General features: G+C 46.0%; 1 long non-coding RNA gene across 1 annotated transcript; it reads right to left on the bottom strand.

Annotated features, from left to right (window-relative positions):
* Window positions 1-16,117: 16,117 nt before the first annotated feature.
* On the bottom strand, window positions 16,118-18,465 carry LOC136498157 (uncharacterized). Its single transcript, XR_010769529.1, has 4 exons — window positions 18,277-18,465; window positions 17,992-18,192; window positions 16,656-16,775; window positions 16,118-16,246 (listed from the first exon to the last, which is right to left on the bottom strand). It is a non-coding gene; the product is annotated as an uncharacterized lncRNA (long non-coding RNA).
* Window positions 18,466-19,634: the final 1,169 nt, after the last annotated feature.

The raw sequence follows: 19,634 nt of genomic DNA, 5'->3' as shown, positions 1-19,634 counted from the left end.
ACAACCGCCGAGATAATCATGATAATCGCTACGGCCGTAGGGTTAATCAGGATGGCAACCGAGATCACCGTGATGGCAATAACGATCTCCGCCGCTACCTCGAGGAAGGTGATCTGTGCGATCACATCAACCAGAGAGCCAACGATCGAGCATCCCATGAAAGTTATCGCCGTATGGAATATGACACTGCCCACGGCCTGTCGGGTTTGAAGCAGTTTACTCCACACCTTCGCCAAGTCATATGGCCCAAAAACTTCAAGCTCGAGAAACTTTAGAAGTACGATGGCAAGGAAAACCCTAAATTATGGGTCATGCTCTATGAAACTGCATGCAGATCAGCCATGGCTGACGAGCACATCTTGTCTAACTACTTCCCAGTCATTGTTGGCCATGTAGGTCACCAATGGCTGGTCAGCTTGCCGGTGAACTACTTTGATTCTTGGCAAGAGCTCAAGCAAGCCTTCATCAACAACTTTATTGCTACTTGCGAACAACCCAACAACAAATATGATCTGCAATGGATTCGAGATCGAAAAGATGAGCCACTACGCGAGTATGTCTGGTGTTTCTCGGAGATGCGCATCAAGGTCCCATCAATCTCCGACAATGAGGCAATCGAGGCTTTCATCACTGGCCTCCACTTCCACGACACCCTAAGGGACAAGCTCCTATGCAAGAGGTCTAAATCGATCATAGCGCTCCTAGCCACCGCTAAGAAATATGCGGACACCGATGACGCTAAAAAGATAATTATCGAAGAAGCAGCAAGGGTTCCACGCTTCGACCACCCCCCACACCACGATGACTACCGCAGCAACCGTGGTCGGAACAACAATTTTGACCACCGCAACCAGCACAGTGACTCCCACGACCACTGCGACCAACGTAATCAGCGACGTAACCGCCGTGACGATTATAGGGGCAACCATGCTCGGGAAGACGGCGGCGAGGTCAATACCGTTAAAAAAGGGGGCGGATGTTGTAACTACGAAGATGACTATGCCAAAGCATTGAAAGGGCCCTACCAGCTCCATCCCAAGTCAAACCATACTATGGAGAATTGTCGCGTTCTCAAGTCTATCTACACGCATCAATAGGCTCCGGACACATCCAATAAGCCTAACGACGTAGGGGAACAGTGCAACGAGGACAACAATGATGAAGACGAAGATCCCCATCACAAGTACATCAAGCCAACCGATCGTGTGCACACCATCATCGGAGGCAAAGTGTCCATCGAGACCAAACGAGAATGCAAGCTGCTCGCCCGCGCTTGCTTGAACGTGGCCAACAACAATAACCTCCTCGCCGATCCGTGGCTCCCTCCATGGTCTCACCGCGAGATCTCCTTCAGCAGAAAGGACCAATGGGACACAATACCTGAGCCAGGATGTTTTCCCCTAGTCCTCGATCCTTGCATCAACAAGGTTCAGTTTGACAGAGTGCTAATCGACGGTGGTAGCTCCATCGATATACTATTCAAGAACAGTCTGCCCACCCTGAAGATAACCCAGGCGGATCTCAAGCCATATGAGGCACAATTCTGGGGTGTTCTCCCTGGATAGAGCTCTACACCTCTCGGGCAGATCATGCTACCTGTGCAATTTGGGACCCCGGACCACTTCCGCACCGACTACGTCAACTTTGTGGTCGCTGACTTCGACGGCACCTACCATGCTATTCTTGGTCGACCGTCGCTCACCAAGTTCATGGCCATACCTCATTACAGGTATCTGGTGCTCAAGATGCCTACCGAGAAAGGAGTTCTAACCCTCAGGGGCAATGTATACGCAGCTTATACTTGTGAGGACGACAGCTTCAAAATAGCAGAGGCTCATGACCTCTCTATTTGCATGGCCGAGACCATTCTCGATGCCAAGAAGACCTCCACCGACCACCTGGAGATCCTAGAGCTTGAGGCCCCACGCAAGAACATCAAGTCCAAGGAGCACAAGGTGATCCAGCTGGTCGATGGCGATCCCAGCAAAATGGTCCTTATCAGGGCCAACCTGGATCCCAAATAGGAAGACGCGCTTGTCAGGTTCTTGAGGAACAACGTGGATGTGTTCGCATGGAAACCTGCTGACATGCCCGGTGTACCTTGGAACTTGATTGAGCACTCCTTGAATGTCAATGGCAAGGCCAAACCTATCAAGCAGAAGCTATGACGGTTCGCTCACAACAAAAAGGAGGCGATTAGGGTAGAAGTTACATGGCTTTTGGCAGCCGGATTTATCAAAGAAGTGTATCATCCAGAGTGGTTAGCCAACCCGGTTCTTGTATGCAAAAAGAATAATGAATGGAGAATGTGCGTTGATTACACTGATCTCAACAAACACTGCCCTAAGGACCCCTTTAGTTTACCTTGCATAGATGAGGTCGTAGATTCAACCACCGGTTGTGAGCTGCTATCCTTTCTCGATTGCTACTCTGGTTATCACCAGATCGCTCTCAAAAAGGACGACTAAATCAAGACATCTTTCATTACGCCTTTCAGCGCCTACTGCTACATGACCATGTCGTTCGGGCTCAAGAACGCCAGGGCTACCTACCAACACGCTATACAAGCTTGCCTCAAAGAAGAGATAAAAGATGACCTCATCGAGGCTTATGTTGATGATATAGTTGTCAAAACCAAGGAAGCACATACCCTTGTTGACAACCTAGAATGCACCTTTGTAGCCCTTAACACATTCCAGTGGAAATTAAACCCAAAAAAGTGCATCTTTGGTGTTCCTTCTGGCATACTACTCGGCAACATCGTCAGTCATGACGGCATACGCCCTAACTCGGAGAAAGTCAAAGCTATCTTGGACATGAAGCCACCCAAAAAGGTGAAGGATGTTCAGAAGCTTACCGGGTGCATGGCCACCCTCAGCCATTTTATATCAAGATTAGGCGAAAAAGGATTACCATTCTTTAAACTGCTCAAAGCATCTGAAAAGTTTGAGTGGTCAGAGGAAGCAGACGCTACCTTCACACAGCTGAAACAATACCTTACATCACCTTCGGTCCTCATTGCTCCCAGAGAAGATGAAACACTCCTGCTTTACATTGCGGCTACTAATCGAGTGGTCTCCACGGCCATGGTGGTCGAGCGCGATGAGCCCAACCACGTCTACAAGGTACAGCGACCAATCTATTTCATCAGTGAGGTACTCAATGAGTCCAAGACCAGGTACCCACAGATTCAGAAGTTGATCTATGCCATACTGATAACATCCCGAAAGTTGAAACATTACTTCGACGGATATCATGCGGTGGTCATGACTGAGTACCCTCTGCAAGACATCATTAGCAACAAGGATGCAAACGGGTGCATCGTCAAATGGGCAATGGAGCTATGCCCCTTTTCCTTGGAATTTGCAAGCCGTACTACAATCAAGTCTCAGGCACTCGTCGATTTCATCATCGAGTGGACAGACTTAAGCATACCTGCCTCTCTAGGGTCCGACGAGTATTGGATGATGTACTTTGATGGTTCTCTCAACATTGATGGTGCGGGGGCAGGAGTCCTTTTCATGTCACCATCCAAGGAGCAGCACCGGTACGTCCTCAGGATTTATTTCCCAACATCTTTTAATGCCGCCGAGAACAAAGCATGCCTACATGGTTTGCGCATTGCGGTTGAACTTGGCGTTAAACGTCTCTATGTCTATGGAGACTCGGCTCTGGTCATCAACCAACTCAACAAGGACTAGGACACGACCAGTGAAAAGATGGATGCATACTGCAAATCGATCAGAAAGCTGGAAGGCAGGTTCTATGGCATCGAGTACATACACGTGGTCCAGGACAAAAATCAAGCAGTGAATGTGCTGTCAAAGTTAGGATCATCCCGAGCCAAAGTCCCACATGGCGTATTCGTTCAAGACCTACTCATGCCTTCCATCAAAGAGGAAGATTCCACGGTCGACAAGCCTCTAGACCAGCAATTGGTGGCTACGGTTTCGGCGTCGAGCACCACTGAGCCGCCTCCGACCACTCATGAGCTAGACTGGAGAATACCTTTCATCAAGTACCTAACAGATGGTAGCAGTTACACTGATCGGATAGAAAACGAGCGCCTGATGCGTCGTAGTAAGCAGTACCTGCTCGCCGATGGCAAGTTATGGCGCAAGAACGCAAAGGAGGAAATCTTGATGAAGTGTATAACCTAGGAGGATGGTGAACATCTCCTGGACCAAATCCACTCTGGCTCCTGCGGCAACCACGTAGCCTCAAGAACGCTGGTCGGTAAGGCTTTCCAAGTAGGGTTCTATTGGCCGTCAGCAGTAGCCGACGTAGAGAAGCTAGTCCGCCACTGTGAGGGTTGTCAGTTCTTCGCCAAGAGAATCCACATACCAGCACATGAGATCTAGACAATACCAGCCTCTTGGCCCTTCATATGCTAGGGACTGGATATGATCGGGCTCTTCAAACCGGCTCATAGGAAATTTACATCCGTCTTTGTGCTGATCAACAAATTTTCTAAGTGGATAGAATACATGCCTCTGGTACAGGCATCCTCAGAAAAGGCTATCACGTTCCTCAACCAGGTCATCCACCATTTTGGCATACCCAACAGCATCATCACTGATCTAGGTACTCAGTTCACCAGGAACGCTTTTTGGGACTTCTGCAATGAAAGAAGCACAGTAGTAAAATACGTCTCGGTAGCGCACCCTAGAGCTAATGGACAAGTCGAGCGGGCAAATGGCATGATCTTGGATGCATTGAAGAAGAGGATGTATAGGGAAAATGATAAAGCCCTCGGAAGATGGCTCAAAGAGTTGCCAGCCGTGGTCTAGGGCCTCAGAACTTAGCCCAGTGGTAACACTAGCGTCTCACCATACTTTATGGTTTACGGCACTGAGGCAGTCCTCCCAGTAGATATAGCTTTTAGATCAGCACGGGTAGAGAACTTTGACAAAGGCAAGGTCAATGAAGTACGGAAGCTAGAAGTGAATAGTGTAGAAGAGAAGCGGCTCGATTCTTATGTACGTACAGCCAAATACCTTGTTATTTTGCGCAGGTACTACAACAAGAACGTTAAAGAGCGGTTCTTCGTGGTCGGGGACCTAGTCCTAAAGTGGAAGACGAATCAGGCTAGTGTCCATAAACTCGCAACCCCATGGGAGGGGCCCTTCATGATCAAGGAAGTCACACGACCAACGTCTTACAGGTTAGCTCACCTGGATGGTACGGACATACCAAATTCATGGCATATCGACAAGCTTAGATGTTTCTATGCTTAACTACTAAGATATGTACTCCTCTTGTACTTTCGATTTACTTCAACAAAGCTATTATGACTCCTCCGACCATTCTAATGTGCCACTTCGAATTTTATGGTTATTCCAACTTAGCCAGTAAAAGCCGACCACCATTCCTTCTACGGTTTTTTGAGCAGGCCCTATCTTCGGTTCCTCCCAACGCATGCATGGGATCCGCTCTCTATGCTACGGGTGGTCGGTAGGTCCCTCCTAGTTTGACTTGTCCACGTCTACGTGTGCACAGGTCACGCACCTCACACTCCGACCACATGGCAAACTAGGGCCGCACAAACTTTTCGGGATGACGTGTCGAGTAAAATGGTACAACTAAACAGAACATCAACATGTTCTCACTTAGTTACACCAAAATGAGTTTCAAGCTTAAATATGTTTTATACAAAGCAAACAAGCTTATGATGATATACAGTTACATTATTACAAGCTTGCCTGAAGAGGCCCAAGTTTACAATAACACGGCTATGTCCTTCTTCTACAGCTCTAGCCTATTCTGTTGGCTGGTCGGGACACGCGGCACCCGCTGCTCACCGTTTCTGATATCCTACTCGAGTCTCGGGGACTCTTGTACTGGTCGAGCTGAAGGGGATGGCTCCACCGATGCTTGGCTGGTCGAGACCGCAGGTTTTGTCGGTTGGCTCGCAACTGATGGCGTTTCCAGCTGACTTGTCGATGGTGTACCCTATACAGGTGCTGTCCCACCTCCACATAGGTTAATGTTGCCAATTATCTTTGATGATAGATCCAGCTGGGTCATCCGAAGCTCCTTAGCCTTGTCTAGGTCTACCTCCTTTGGGTACCCAGCCTCTAGGCGCTTGAGATCGATCAGGGGGTAGTGGGCACGCACCATGCTTAGCACATGTGCACCTGTGTACTCACTCGCCTCCTTCACGAACTCTTGGAACCATCCCCATGCCTTTCGGCATCTCTCGACCAGTCCGAGCTGCGGCGTCCTTAGCACTTCCTCTGTAAGCGCTAGGTCGATAAGGTTGAGGATGGGCAAAATGCCAGTTGCCACTTCCTGGCACCGATTCTTCCATGTGTCCCGATCCTCGGTGGCCTCTAGGCATCGCGCCTTCTAGCCATCACGATCTTTCATCACGGCTTCTAGATGTTTCTTGGCATTGACTTTTAAAATTGCAAACCGTACAAGGCATCAAAATGTAACGGCACGACAAGATGAAGACGGGCAGCAGGATGAGAAAGGTGGTCTGGAACACTTACTTTTTAGTTCCTCCTTCATCTTAGTTGTGTGGTCCCGGAGTTGAGACTGGTCGCACGCCAGTTTCTTGTTGTCCTCCTTCAGGCAACCACACTCTACGGCATTATGGCTATTCTCTTCTTGGAGACGGACTACTTCGGCTTCTAAGCCTGCACTATAGTTGTCACTACCAACAATGCAACAACATGTGCCATGCACTTGTTGTGATAAAATGACAACTTACTTGTTTTTTCCTGCTCTTTATTACTGAGCTGGATGACCAAGTTCTGGTTTTGTGCCTCTTGTTCCGTCCTCTCCTAGTCGGTAGCTTCAAGTTGGTGGCGCAAGCGTTCCACCTCGGCCGCAAGTTCTCTGTTGCTTGCCGTGATCCCCTCAATCTGGTCAAAGCACTTTTTTCGGTACTTGGCGGTCTTCATCAAGTCCTGCATATAAACAAGCTAAGTCAGACAGTTCGACTGCATAGCAGGGTCAATGGGTCAAGCCAAACATACCTAGACTTCCGTCACCAAACGTTTTGCCGCTCGTTCAACTTTTAGAGTCTCTTTGACCTCTAGGATTTCCTCATGCATAACCCACTGGTCGTTCTGCCAGTGCGACACATATACATGTTGTCGTTTGTCTTGGGGATGGCCCAGGACCTCTTCTACTTCATCCTCTTTGGCCTCTTGTTCAGGAAGCGACGCTGGTCTAGAGTTTGTAGTCTCTGTGACCACTATGGCTTTCCCACGAGCCATAGCATTGGTAAGCGTGCTCTGTGCCACCTCCGGCTGCTGCTCCTTGGCTTGGTCTGGTCCCCTTGGCGCTGAAGTATCCCCCTTAGCAGGGTTAGTGCTCGGAGCACTTGTACTTGGCTCGACTCTCTTCTCGACCAGTTGCTCGGGGACTGTTGGCAGGCCTCTCGTCTACCAAGGTTCCGGTGGATTTTCTTCTATAGGTTCCTCCATAGCTTGCTGCTGGGCAGTTCTCTCTGCCATTGCTGGCGAAGCCATGCCGCACCCGGCTAGCTGGTCGGGATTTTTGGTGGACGCCGACCTAATATATCAGATATAAGTTCAGAAGACAATAGTATTCAATATAAATTGAAAGCTTACGACAAGGTTACAGATACTTACAGCTTGGAAGCACAGATTGAGGTGGCAAAGGCGTGTCTCTTCGTCCGTGCTTGCTCCACGTGCTCTACGGGTGCCACCGGGTCACTTTCAATGACTAGTACCGGCGCCGGGGCTTGATGCTCGACCACTTTGCTGCTTGTCCTCAGCATCGCAGTGGTCGGTGATGCGGGTTCCACTGGCATAGAGGAGCCACCTTGCTCTGTTGACTCCAGTTGTCTCCTCCTCTTTCAAGGGATGAGTCGGAAGATGTCCGCATCCTCTGTTTCATCATTTGACAGTGGGAAGATGGCTTGGCGACGCCTGCTGGCCACCAGCCGCTTGCCAACAGCCCTAGCTGTTGCCTCCTCCCCAACCCCAAGTATAGCCCAGTCGACGTCTTTGATCCTGGCGCTGGTCTAGGCGGTTGGCCCCACAACTTGAGGCTAATCCACACAAGGGGGTGGAGACACGAACGTTGCTGCTCTATCATGACCATTAATCTGAGAAATATACAGGCAACAACATAGTAAGTTTCTGTTACAACTTGGCTCTAAGGGTGTAAGGCAGCATAATTTACCTTTGGGGGAGGTCAGGCTAGCTTGAAGGCATGCTCGATGTCGCTCAATCTGACATAATTGGGATCGGCTAAGTTGAATAGCTCCCCAATCCTGGCTTTGACTTCGATCTTGTCAAGCGCCTCTTTTCTGGTCCTCGTTGGATCTGCGCTCCCCTGGTATTCATAGCTAGGATGTACCCTCCTCTGGCAGGGCTAGATCCTTCGGCTGATGAAGTTCCCAACCATGCTTGGACCATCCAGTTTCTCCCATAGGATCATCCCGAGCAGTTCTGCGATCTGTTCCAAGTGCTCAGGCTTCTCCGACCAGCTGTTCTTCTTCTCCAGAATGAACCCCACATCGCACAGGGTGATCATGTTTGGCTCTTCATGGATGTAGAACCACTTCTTATACTAGTCGTCCAGCGATGTGTTCCAAGGGCAGTGCAAGTACTGGGCCTTCAACCCATCATGCAGATTGAGGTATACGCCTCCGACTATCTTTGAGCCGCCGCTCCCTTTCTTCCTCAGACAGAACAGATGGTGAAATAGGTCGAAATGGGGCTAGAAGCCACCATATGCTTCGCATAGATGGATGAAGGTGGAGACAAGAAGAATCGAGTTGGGATGCAGATTGCAAATCCCAATCTCGTAATACAAACAGAGCCCCTAAAGGAAAGGGTGCACTGGAACCCCAAAACCCCGCTTGAAGAATTTAACATCATGAACTTCCTCAAGAGTACCACTTTCCAAATTCCAAACTCTATATGCTTTGCTAGTAGTGGAGTATTCAAGTAAGAACCCTCCATGACATTTCTTGTCAAACTTGTCCAATCTAGTGCCTTTCTTCAAGATATAACATTTGCAACCAAAGACCCAAAAATATGCAATGTTGGGCTTTCTACCATTCAAGAGCTCATATGGTGTCTTTTCTTCCAATGGGTGACAATACAAGCAGTTGCTACAATAGCAAGCCATGTTGATAACTTTGGCCCAAAAGGATTGACTCAAATTATACTCACTAAGCATAGACCTTGTCTTGTCAATAAGTGTTCTATTTTTCCTCTCAACAAGGCCATTTGATTGTGGAGAGTACTTGGCCGAGAATTGATGTCTAATTCCAAACTCATCACATAACTCATCAATTCTAGTGTTCTTAAACTCACTACCATTGTCACTTCTAACTCTCTTGATGGGTGTTTCAAACTCATTGTGTATGCCCTTGACAAATGATTTGATTGTTGCAAACACATCACTCTTGTCCACTAGAAAGAATACCCAAGTCTATCTTTTATAGTCATCCACTATCACAAAGCCATATTTGTTTCCACTGATGCTAGTGTATTGTGTTGGCCCAAACAAATCCATATGCAATAATTCAAATGCCTTGCTAGTGCTCATTATGCTTTTCTTAGGATGGGTGTTTCTAACTTGTTTGCCGGCTTGACAAGAGCTACAAAGCTTATCTTTCTCAAACACAACATCTTTCAAGCCTCTAACTAAGTCATGCTTAACCAATCTATTCAATTGTTTCATTCCAACATGACCAAGCCTTCTATGGCATAACCAACCCATATTAGACTTAGTGAACAAGCATGTTGACAATTGAGCTTCACTAGCATTGAAATCAACCAAGTATAGATTCTCATATCTAAAGCCTTTGAAGATCAAGTTAGATCAATCTACACTTTCCAAGAGTGAGCTTGAGCCGACCATGGATCTTAAATAGAAGCCCTCATGAAATAGAGCTATTGGGCTCTCGCTATAGCTAGTTGAGGGGTGACCGGACGTGGCGGTCAGATCGACCGGACGCATGCCACCAACATCTAGTTGCCCGATTTGCTGCCATGTGTCGCCAAACATTTAACCTTAGCTACTGAACTCCAACGGCTATCTTCCAATGCCTATGCGGTTAAGTGAAGACCGGACATGCCCGTCACATGACCGGACGCGTCGATCAGCAGCAGAGCTCGCATGCACGCCACGGCTAAGACATGACTGGATGCATTGTGGAGATGACTGGACACACCCTCGTCAGGAGTCTGGTCACTTCCAATAAGCATCCAGAGAAGCAAAATCACGATCAGACGCGTCAAGTTATGCATGACCAGACGTAGTCCAGAGTCCAATCCTCTTTGGCCAACTCCTACATCTTGCGTCAGCGTATGTTAGCAGGGACTAGACTCATCGTCGTCACGTCCGGTCGCATGTCTCCTCTAGGGTCCGGTCATAGACCTAAGGCCACGCCACTCTACCCTAATGACCGGACACATAGGTCCTGCATCCGGTCCTGCGTCCAATCACAGGAAACAGAGCTTCCTCGCCTCCACACTTAACCAAACTTCACCACCCTTGATTAAATGTGCTAACCACCAAGTGTATCACCTTGTGCACGTGTGTTATCATATTTTCACAAAAAAATTTTAAGGGTGTTAGCACTGACTATAATCTAAATGCATATGCAATGAGTTAAAACATCTAGTGGCACTTTGATAATTGCATTTTGATACGAGTTTCACCCCTCTTAATAGTACAGCTATCGATCCTAAATATGATCCCACTCGCTAAGTGTCTCTATCACCAAACCAAAAAGCTCCTATCAAGTTTCACCTTTGCCTTGAACTTTTTGTTTTTCTCTTTCTTCTTTTTCAAGTCCAAGCACTTGATCATCACCAACATCATGATCTTCACCATTTGCTCCACACTTGGAATAGTGCTACCTATCTCATGATCACTTTGATAAACTAGGTAAACACTTAGGGTTTCATTAATTCACCAAAATCAAACTAGAGCTTTCAGACATGGGTCTTCCTCCTCCCTCATCTCTCCTCGGTGCTGGTCTCCCTCTTCCTTCCTCAGTGCGGGTCTTCCTTCTCCCTCCTCTATGCGGATGGTGGCACGTGGGTCTCTCCTCCCTCCTCAGTGTGGACGGGGGGCGCAGGTCTCCCTCCTCCCTCCTCGGCACAGATAGTAGTGGCACGAAATGTCTCCCTAGTAGTGGCGTGGGTCCTCGCCCTCCCTGGCTATAGCGTGCAGCCACAGCTCCTCCCTCAGCGCCAGATCTGGTCCCTCTCTCTCTAGATCTAGCCAGTGGCGGCGGTTTAGGTATGCCTCTCCCCATCTTCCTCTCTCTTCCCCTCTTCATGTCCCTCACTCTTCTCTCTCCCCCCTTTGTAGATCCGGATGACGGCGACAAATATGGGCGGATGATGGCGGTGGATCTAGGCAGATGACAAGCAGATCTAGGTGGATGAAGGATGGATCTAGGCAACTCCAAAAGCTAGAGCTAGTTCCCAAAGCTGGAGCTGGCTCTAAAACCTAGATTTTTTATTTTTTTATTAACAGAGGCGTGTGTTGTAGCCTGCCCGCCTTCGTTAAACGATTAACTGAGGAGGGCAGGGCACCCGCCTCCGTTATGTCATGATTAACCATGACCATTGATTGGAGGTGGTTGCAATGTGCACCTCCATTAACCCATTTCGCCCGCCTCCATTAAGATTTCTGTAGTAGTGGAGGGCGGGTGCATACTTCTAGTCCTAATCGGTTAAGACAGAAGAGTTTTAATCCTATTATAAAGATAGACTTTCAGGTCAGTTTGCATGCCTCGGAAGCCACACCACTTTGTTTCATGTCTTCCTAGCAATCCATGGGTCGGCTGAAAGGTTCTAATATGGCTAGAGGGGGGTGAATAGCCTATTTAAAAATCTACAAACCAACTAGAGCAATTTGATTAGTATAACAAATAACAAAATGCAAACTTGTTCTAGCTCTACAAGGGTTGCAAGCCACCTATCCAACAATTCTAGTTGCTATGATCACTAAACACACAATTTGCTATGTCACTACTCACTAAGAGCTCTCACACATGCTACACTAAAGAGCACCACTAGATGAACTTAAACTACAAAGCAAGCTCTCAATTCTAGCTACACTAAAGAGCTTGCTACAACTAGTTTGCAAGAATATAAATGAGTGAGTAGGGTGATTATACCTCCATGTAGAGGAGTGAACCAATCACAAGATGAATACTAAATCAATCACCAAGAGAATACCAAAGGGCAAGAGACAACTAATTTTTCTCCCGAGGTTCATGTGCTTGCCGGCACGCTAGTCCCCGTTGTGTCGACCAACACTTGGTGGTTCGGTGGCTAAGAGGTGTTGCACGAACCTCGTCCACACAATTGAACACCGCAAGAACCTACCCACAAGTGAGGTAACTCAATGACACGAGCAATCCACTAGAGTTACCTTTCGGCTCTCCGTCAGGGAAGACACAAGACCCCTCACAATCACCACGATCGGAGCCGGAGACAATCATCAACCTCTGCTCGATGATCCTCGTTGTTTCAAGCCATCTTGGTGACAGCAACCACCAAGAGAAACAAGTGAATCCCACAGCGAAACACGAATACCATGTGCCTCTAGATGCAATCACTCAAGCAATGCACTTGAATTCTCTCAATCTCACAAAGATGATGAATCAATGATGGAGATGACTCGGCTTTGGCTAAGCTCACAAGGTTGCTATGTCAATGTAAATGGCCAAGAGAGTGAGCTTGAGCCGGCCATAGGGCTTAAATAGAGAGCCCCCATGAATAGAGCCGTTGGCTCTCTGTTCTCTGAAAAGTCAGGGCGACCGGACGTGTCGGTCAGATCGACCGGACGTAGGACCCTAGTGTCCGGGCGCGCGATACACGCCACATGTCCCCTCCTTCAAATGTGGATCGCCCGATCTCAATAGTCATCAGTACCTCTAAGTTATGACCGGACGCACTGCTTGAAAGTGACCGGACGCAGGACCCCAGTGTCTTGTCATTTCTAGTAAGGTACCAGTCACGACCAGACGCATCTGGTCACGCCCGATCGGACTCACTAAGCGTCTGGTCATTCTCCCTCATCTCTGTGTGTTGCCACATCAGCATGACCGGACGTTGAATAGTGTTTAGCCAGAGTCCGGTCACTTTTGAACTCAGCGTCCGGTCAAGAGACTACGAGCGGACTTCACTGTGCGCCACTGACTAGACGCAGCACCCCAGCATCCGGTCACTACGTGACCAGCGTCCGATGCACTCTGTGAAATCCTGTCTTTTCTGTATAGAGCGCCGGTGGCACCGTCGGACTATCCGCACTCTATGGACGGACACTCCGTCGGTGGAGTTTCAAACCCTTGCTCCCAAGTGCTAAACACAATATGTATCACCTTTGTGCATGTGTGTTAGCATATTTTCACAAACATTTTCAAGGGTGTTAGCACTCCACTAGATCCTAAATGCATATGCAATGAGTTAGAGCATCTAGCGGCACTTTGATAACCGCATTTCGATACGAGTTTCACCCCTCTTAATAGCACGGCTATCGAACCTAAATGTGATCACACTCGCTAAGTGTCTTGATCACCGAAACGAAAAGACTCCTACCACTTATACCTTTGCCTTAAGCCTTTTGTTTTCCTTTCTCCTTTTCCAAGTCCAAGCACTTAATCATCACCATGGAATCACCATCATCATGTCATGGTCTTCATTTGCTTCACCACTTAGAATAGTGCTACCTATCTCATAATCACTTTGATAAACTAGGTTAGCACTTAGGGTTTCATCAATTAACCAAAACCAAACTAGAGCTTTCACCGGCCCATCTCCTTACCGGGTAGTCGGCCCTATGGGGAACGCATAGGATCTTAGTCCGTCAGAGTAGCAGCCCATCAACTAGAACTGCCTCCACAACTTTTAGAGATACATGATAATGTTTCACGGCTAATTAAAGAAGTGTGTTTGAGAGTCTCTGAGGAACAATTGTCTCTCCAGGAACGGAATCTAAAGAATGATTTATTGTTCTAGGAGCCAGTCAAAATTCTAGAAACCTCAGAACGGGATACTTGTAACAAAGTGTCAAAATATGCAAAGTGTAGTGGAAACATTACTCAGAAGAAGAATCTACATGGGAAAGAGTGATCTAAAGGCCGAGTTTTCTGATCTCTTTGACAACCTTTCTAAATCTCGAGGATGAGATTCAGCGTAAGGGGATAGGTTTTGTAACACCCTAAATATTGAATTTATAATTTTCTAAGATTTGTTTGAATTTATATTAGATTTAAGACAGATAAAAATTCGAGAAAAAACTTATTTATAAGTAAACCTAATTTGACACCGGCTTTAAAAACTTTGTTGCATTCATGTTGCTTGCATTAATTTTATTGGGCGGAGAATGATTTATTAAAATCTAATTTAGATGTGATTGAATTTTACTCTATTTCAAAAATAAAGTAATTTTACTTAATATTTTTTTCCCAAAAGTCATTGTCAATTATCAAAACTTAAAATATTTTAAACAGTGTAAAACTGATATATCAGTCGTGCTCATGGTCAAGGACGATCTGGACTTCTTGTTTGGATGGGCTCTGGTTTGGATGGTTGGTTTCCCTTGTAAGAGAATGGTTGGCTCAAATGGGAACTCGGATGCAATCCGAAGTGTTAGTTTGGTTATCTGAGGAGATGGTATGATCACCGAGTTAAATAGGGGCTTAAGGATTAAGGTAATAGGATGAGTTGTTGTTTAGTTGCTTGTGTCAACCAAAGTAAGTCTATTTTTACCCAAGCCTCATGTTATATTTTTCTAAGTACATTTTGATATACTCATCCTTTCTCTTTGTCTCCCTGCTCCCCATAGATGCTGGAGACGAAGAGGAGAATGTTGAGAAAGATGCCGGTGCTATCCCCAGTCAGCGCTAGAGTCCAGATATATGGGTCATTTCGTTTAAGTAACAAACATTGTTATGATATTGTAATGACATTGTCATGTATATAAATAAATTGATGCTAACATATATGTACTCCCTCCGTCCAACAATAAAAGCGCGTTTAGAATTCAAATGAAAAAATACTGTAGATGTGAAATTATATTTCTATCCCTAGAAAGTATAGCTGTCATTTCTTGCCGTACGAAGATTGGCAATGCAGTTGGTGCGGCTGCCGCCTGGAGCCAGCAAACGAGTGGTGGAGAGCATTCCACGTAATTGAGCATTCAAGTTTTTTTCTTATTTTCTCCATTGATGCTTCCAGAGTGGCATTTACGCTAGCACAGACGGTACATATGGAGACCAGCACTGCTCCTCATCGAATCCCTTTATTTTGGGATGTTTTTAAAATGTAAACGTGCAATTAAATTTGGACAGAGGGAGTAATATGATGATGTGCATTTGATTGGTGTGACGAGAGGGGCGTTGGACGTGACATTTTGGCGTTGTTTTGTTTCCCTCCTCCGACCGCAGGCGCGTGGAGGTCACGTGCCACCCGGGGCCCACATGGAAGGGAAGGAGTCCAGTGCGTTCTCGACAGGCCCTGTGCACTGCATGCGCCATGCGCTCCCGGGCCAGCAGGCAGGCCGGTTGGCCCACCCGGGCCCACATGGCATGCATGCGCGTAGAGAATGGCCCATGGATGTACGAACAGTGCAGTGCATGCGCGGTACGCTTCCGCAGCCCCCACGCCCACTTCACAGCACAGATCAGATGCATGCATGATACACCTGGCCACGTTTGGCGTGCGCAGTCATCGTACCGTGTACGGTGTACCGTACCCCCAGACTACAACGACGTACGTACGTATACCATTCAAGAGGAGAGAGAGAGAGAGAGAGAGAGAGAGAGAGAGGAGCGTGCCGTTATGTCGCACTGCGTACGTGTAGCTTGGTAGGTTCCGTATATATTGCGCATGCAGCAGGAGGAGGCACGGAAGATGGTTGGAGAGACGTATCAAACAGTAGCTATAAATTAGAACCGCTTCTACGGTATATTTTTCATAAAAAAAATTAAATTTATAATTCAAATTCGACCAGAATATATATATATATATATATATATATATATATATATATATATATATATATATATATATATATATATATATAAAATTCAAATCTGAACAAAACATATATATTTAAATCTGATCACAAGCACAAGAGCACAAGGTATTGGTACTGAGAATTTCTACCTAAGTGAACGTTACAAGTATATATACAAATATATAAACTATTGAGGATTGTCGATATGTATACGTCTTGAGAATCGATATGAAGTAACTGGACTCATGCATACTGGACATCTCATTCACACCTGCAAAAATATAATTAACTGATTAACTTTACTTGTTAGTAAGCACACCTCCAAAGTAACTAGGCTCGTAACTTTTCTCGTTTGCGGGACAGTTATGGCATTGTTGCCGAAAACACAAAATTTCCATGAGCTGTAGAAGCAAAAGGCATCAAAGCCCCTACATCATTTTAACTAATCCATCTTGGCACTTTAGTTTACACTACCCCCTAACCAATATGTAAAACAACAGGAAAGATAATAAACAAAGGATAGAATGGAACAATATGAATCCTTGACAAAAAAATATCATTACTTTCCAAGCACTAATTTTATAATATATCATCACAATTTAATTATCAATAGTTGACCTCTGAGGAGTGAGGCATTCGCATTTCCAAGATACAAAAGGGTATGGTGCTGAGTGCCTTACCAGCTTAGCCAGCAACAGGGAGATGGCATGCCCTGGATGAGCACCAGTGCGGAGGCCTCCAGCTTCTTGAGAACATCCCAAATCGTTGTTCTTATGGCTCCACGTACACTGAGCAAGAACCTGCAACCAGAAAGTCTTTAGACAAGAACTACCCAACTCAGCTAGGGCCTTGTTTAGATCACCTCTAAATTCCAAGTTTTTTCACTCTCTCTTCATCACATCAATTTTTAGCCGCTTACATGGAGCATTAAATGTAGGTAAAAAAAATAACTAATTGTATAGTTTAGTTGGAAATCACGAGATGAATTTTTTGAGCCTAGTTGGTCCACGATTGGACAATATTTGCCAAATAAAACGAAAGTTCTACTATTCATCGGGTTGAAAATATTTGCAATCTAAACGTGGCCTAGGTTATATCTAAAGCTCCTGTAAAATCAGACAGAAAAATGAGCATGCTTTGGAAGCTTACTTATGAATAATGTCAGAATACAAAACAAGGTGGAATTCCGTCACAAATTAAATAGTACATGAGCATACTGTAGCTTGGCTCAAAGAGTGTGGAACCAATCTTAGATGAATAAGGGCAGGCCTGTCATATATATGAACCGTAGTTTGAATTCTTAAAAGTCGTTGCCAAATTGCAAATGTGCCATTAATCCATGAACGACAATATAACCAATATTCATATATAAATACTGCATGTTGAAAGACAAAACTTTAATTATAGGATTATTTTTTAGTTCAAAGGTAAGGTCCCCTAAATACCTCTGAATTTTGACTCAGTATCAGAACTGTATTTTTAGACAAACAACTTTAACATAGCATAACTCTCAACCCAGTGCAGTATACTTTGATGGAAAGCTTGGATAAATTCCTACAACCTTAAACTTATCAAATTTTGCGGGATAACCATTTAATATTCTCTAAACTAATGGTGTAACTGTAGTTTCAGAACATTGACAACACACCAATAATATTCACATAGGTATAACTCCTACATCTTTCATCGAAATACAATTGTCGGCAGTTAGGTCCCAATGATATCCACAGCTTTGTAATTATGAGTTTTTTTTGCAGGAATACCTAATAATCGAGAAACAAAAATATGGTGAAGATCCATCAAAAAATTATTGTCCCAATGATATCCACAGCTTTATAATTATGAGTTTTTTTTGCAGGAAAAGTGTTTTCGTCACCTAATGATCTAGAAACAGAAACACAGTGAACATCAAACTCAAAGTTTAACGCCTAAACCTATGCTCTGATCCTTCTCCACCAGAAATCCAAACAAAAAAATGTCTCCAAAATCTAGGTCTTGGTAAGGGGAAGTTCTTACTTAGATTTCTTGAAGACAACAAGATGATGGGCGCTATTCATGGTCTGGGTAGGTCCGCATAGCAGCTGCACCCTGCGTGGGGAAGGAGATGCTCTGCGAGAGAACCTCTGGCTTCTTACCCCTCGCCGCGGTGGCAAACGTAGTTCCAGCAAGCATCCTGACCTTTTTGTGCCCTCCCCATTCTTGGTCCCGCCAGCGTCTCTGTATGCACAACGAGTGACAGTCAGTGCCGTATCATGACCCTGGCACACGCGCGGGAGAAGGGAGCCAGGAGGCGGAACTCACCTTGGGCGGTACCTTTGCCGGTGTCGCGAGTTGCCCCATCCCGCCCGGCGTCCTCCATCGCGTCGCCCAGATCTGGTCCAGGATCACGGCCGCTCCTCCCACAAACTGCTGCCAGCACATCTCGGCCACTCACCACCGTTTATGGCGAGGCCTGGTGGCCGACGGCCGGCCTGGAGTGCCGGGCTAGCGGCCGACGCCCTGCCCTGATCCGCAGGGGGAGGAGAGGAGGAGTCGGCGAGTCGCGCGTGTAGGGGAGAGGAGGCGTCAGGGGAGTCACCACGAGCACCCCGCAAGCCCATGTGACCTAAGCAGCGAGGCGCGGGTGCTCCTGCACGTCGAGTGGCCACCGCCATCTACCGACCCCGCCTCTCATTTTCGACTTCTAGGCCGCGAGTTCTATTTTCTTTTTCCTAGAGAAATCGAGACAAAGAAGGTGGGGATTCGATCCGTGGCTGCGGAGGGCGTATTGGGGGAGTATTAGTGGAGCTGCCTCTACATACCAGTTGCCTCTACAAATCGACGCATTTGTAGAGACGACTCGTATTACCAGCCGCCCCTACTGTGCCATTTGTAGGCGTGACTGCTGTGCTGGAGCCCGGACACGCCACTGTAGGGGCTGCTCCAATGCCAGTCGCTCCTAAAAAAAGTCTCGTTGCTACAAACTATTTTTCACGTAGTGAACAAAATTCCTGCGTAACATATATTCTGTGCATATGCATATTCTGCGAAAAGAAGGTGAGAGAATCAAGTATATATGTAAAGAAAACGATGGGACAAAAGGAGCCAATTGTTTTCTTTCGTGAATTACTCCCACTGTCCTAAAATAAATGCACATATCTCGCATTACCTGAAGTCAATCATTTTAAATTTCACTAGAAATAAAGAAAATAAGTATATCGTGAAAATATATTCCATACACTATCTAATGATATTTATTATACAATATAAATATTGGTATATTTTTGTATATATCTAGCCAAACTTAAAAGTTTGACTACTCGGAAAGCGAAATGTGCATTTATTTTAGGACACAGGGAGTACATAGTACAGATGCGGATACTCATACATGCATATACACACCTTATCCCGCTCACCACTAAAAGAGTAATGCTAGAATAAATTTAGAAAAATATGAACACGTATGTTAAGTTGAAAACTTGATTTGAATCTGGGTGGACTGATTTCACTACATGAAGTAATAAGGAACCCAACCAGCAGAGTTCTCGTGAGCCAATAGCTTATTAGCAGGGTGTAAACATTTAGTTTGAGAAATATCGTGCTCCATATGTTATTTTCTTGCTTCTTACATTTATTTTATTTAGGTTGAGGAATAAAATATGCTGATCTATCATTACTTA

Source organism: Miscanthus floridulus, chromosome 12 (assembly GCF_019320115.1).
Source record: "Miscanthus floridulus cultivar M001 chromosome 12, ASM1932011v1, whole genome shotgun sequence".
In the NCBI taxonomy this organism is placed as follows: domain Eukaryota; kingdom Viridiplantae; phylum Streptophyta; class Magnoliopsida; order Poales; family Poaceae; genus Miscanthus; species Miscanthus floridulus.
Note: the sequence above shows the minus strand (reverse complement) of the source record. Positions and strands in the feature narration are given on the sequence as shown.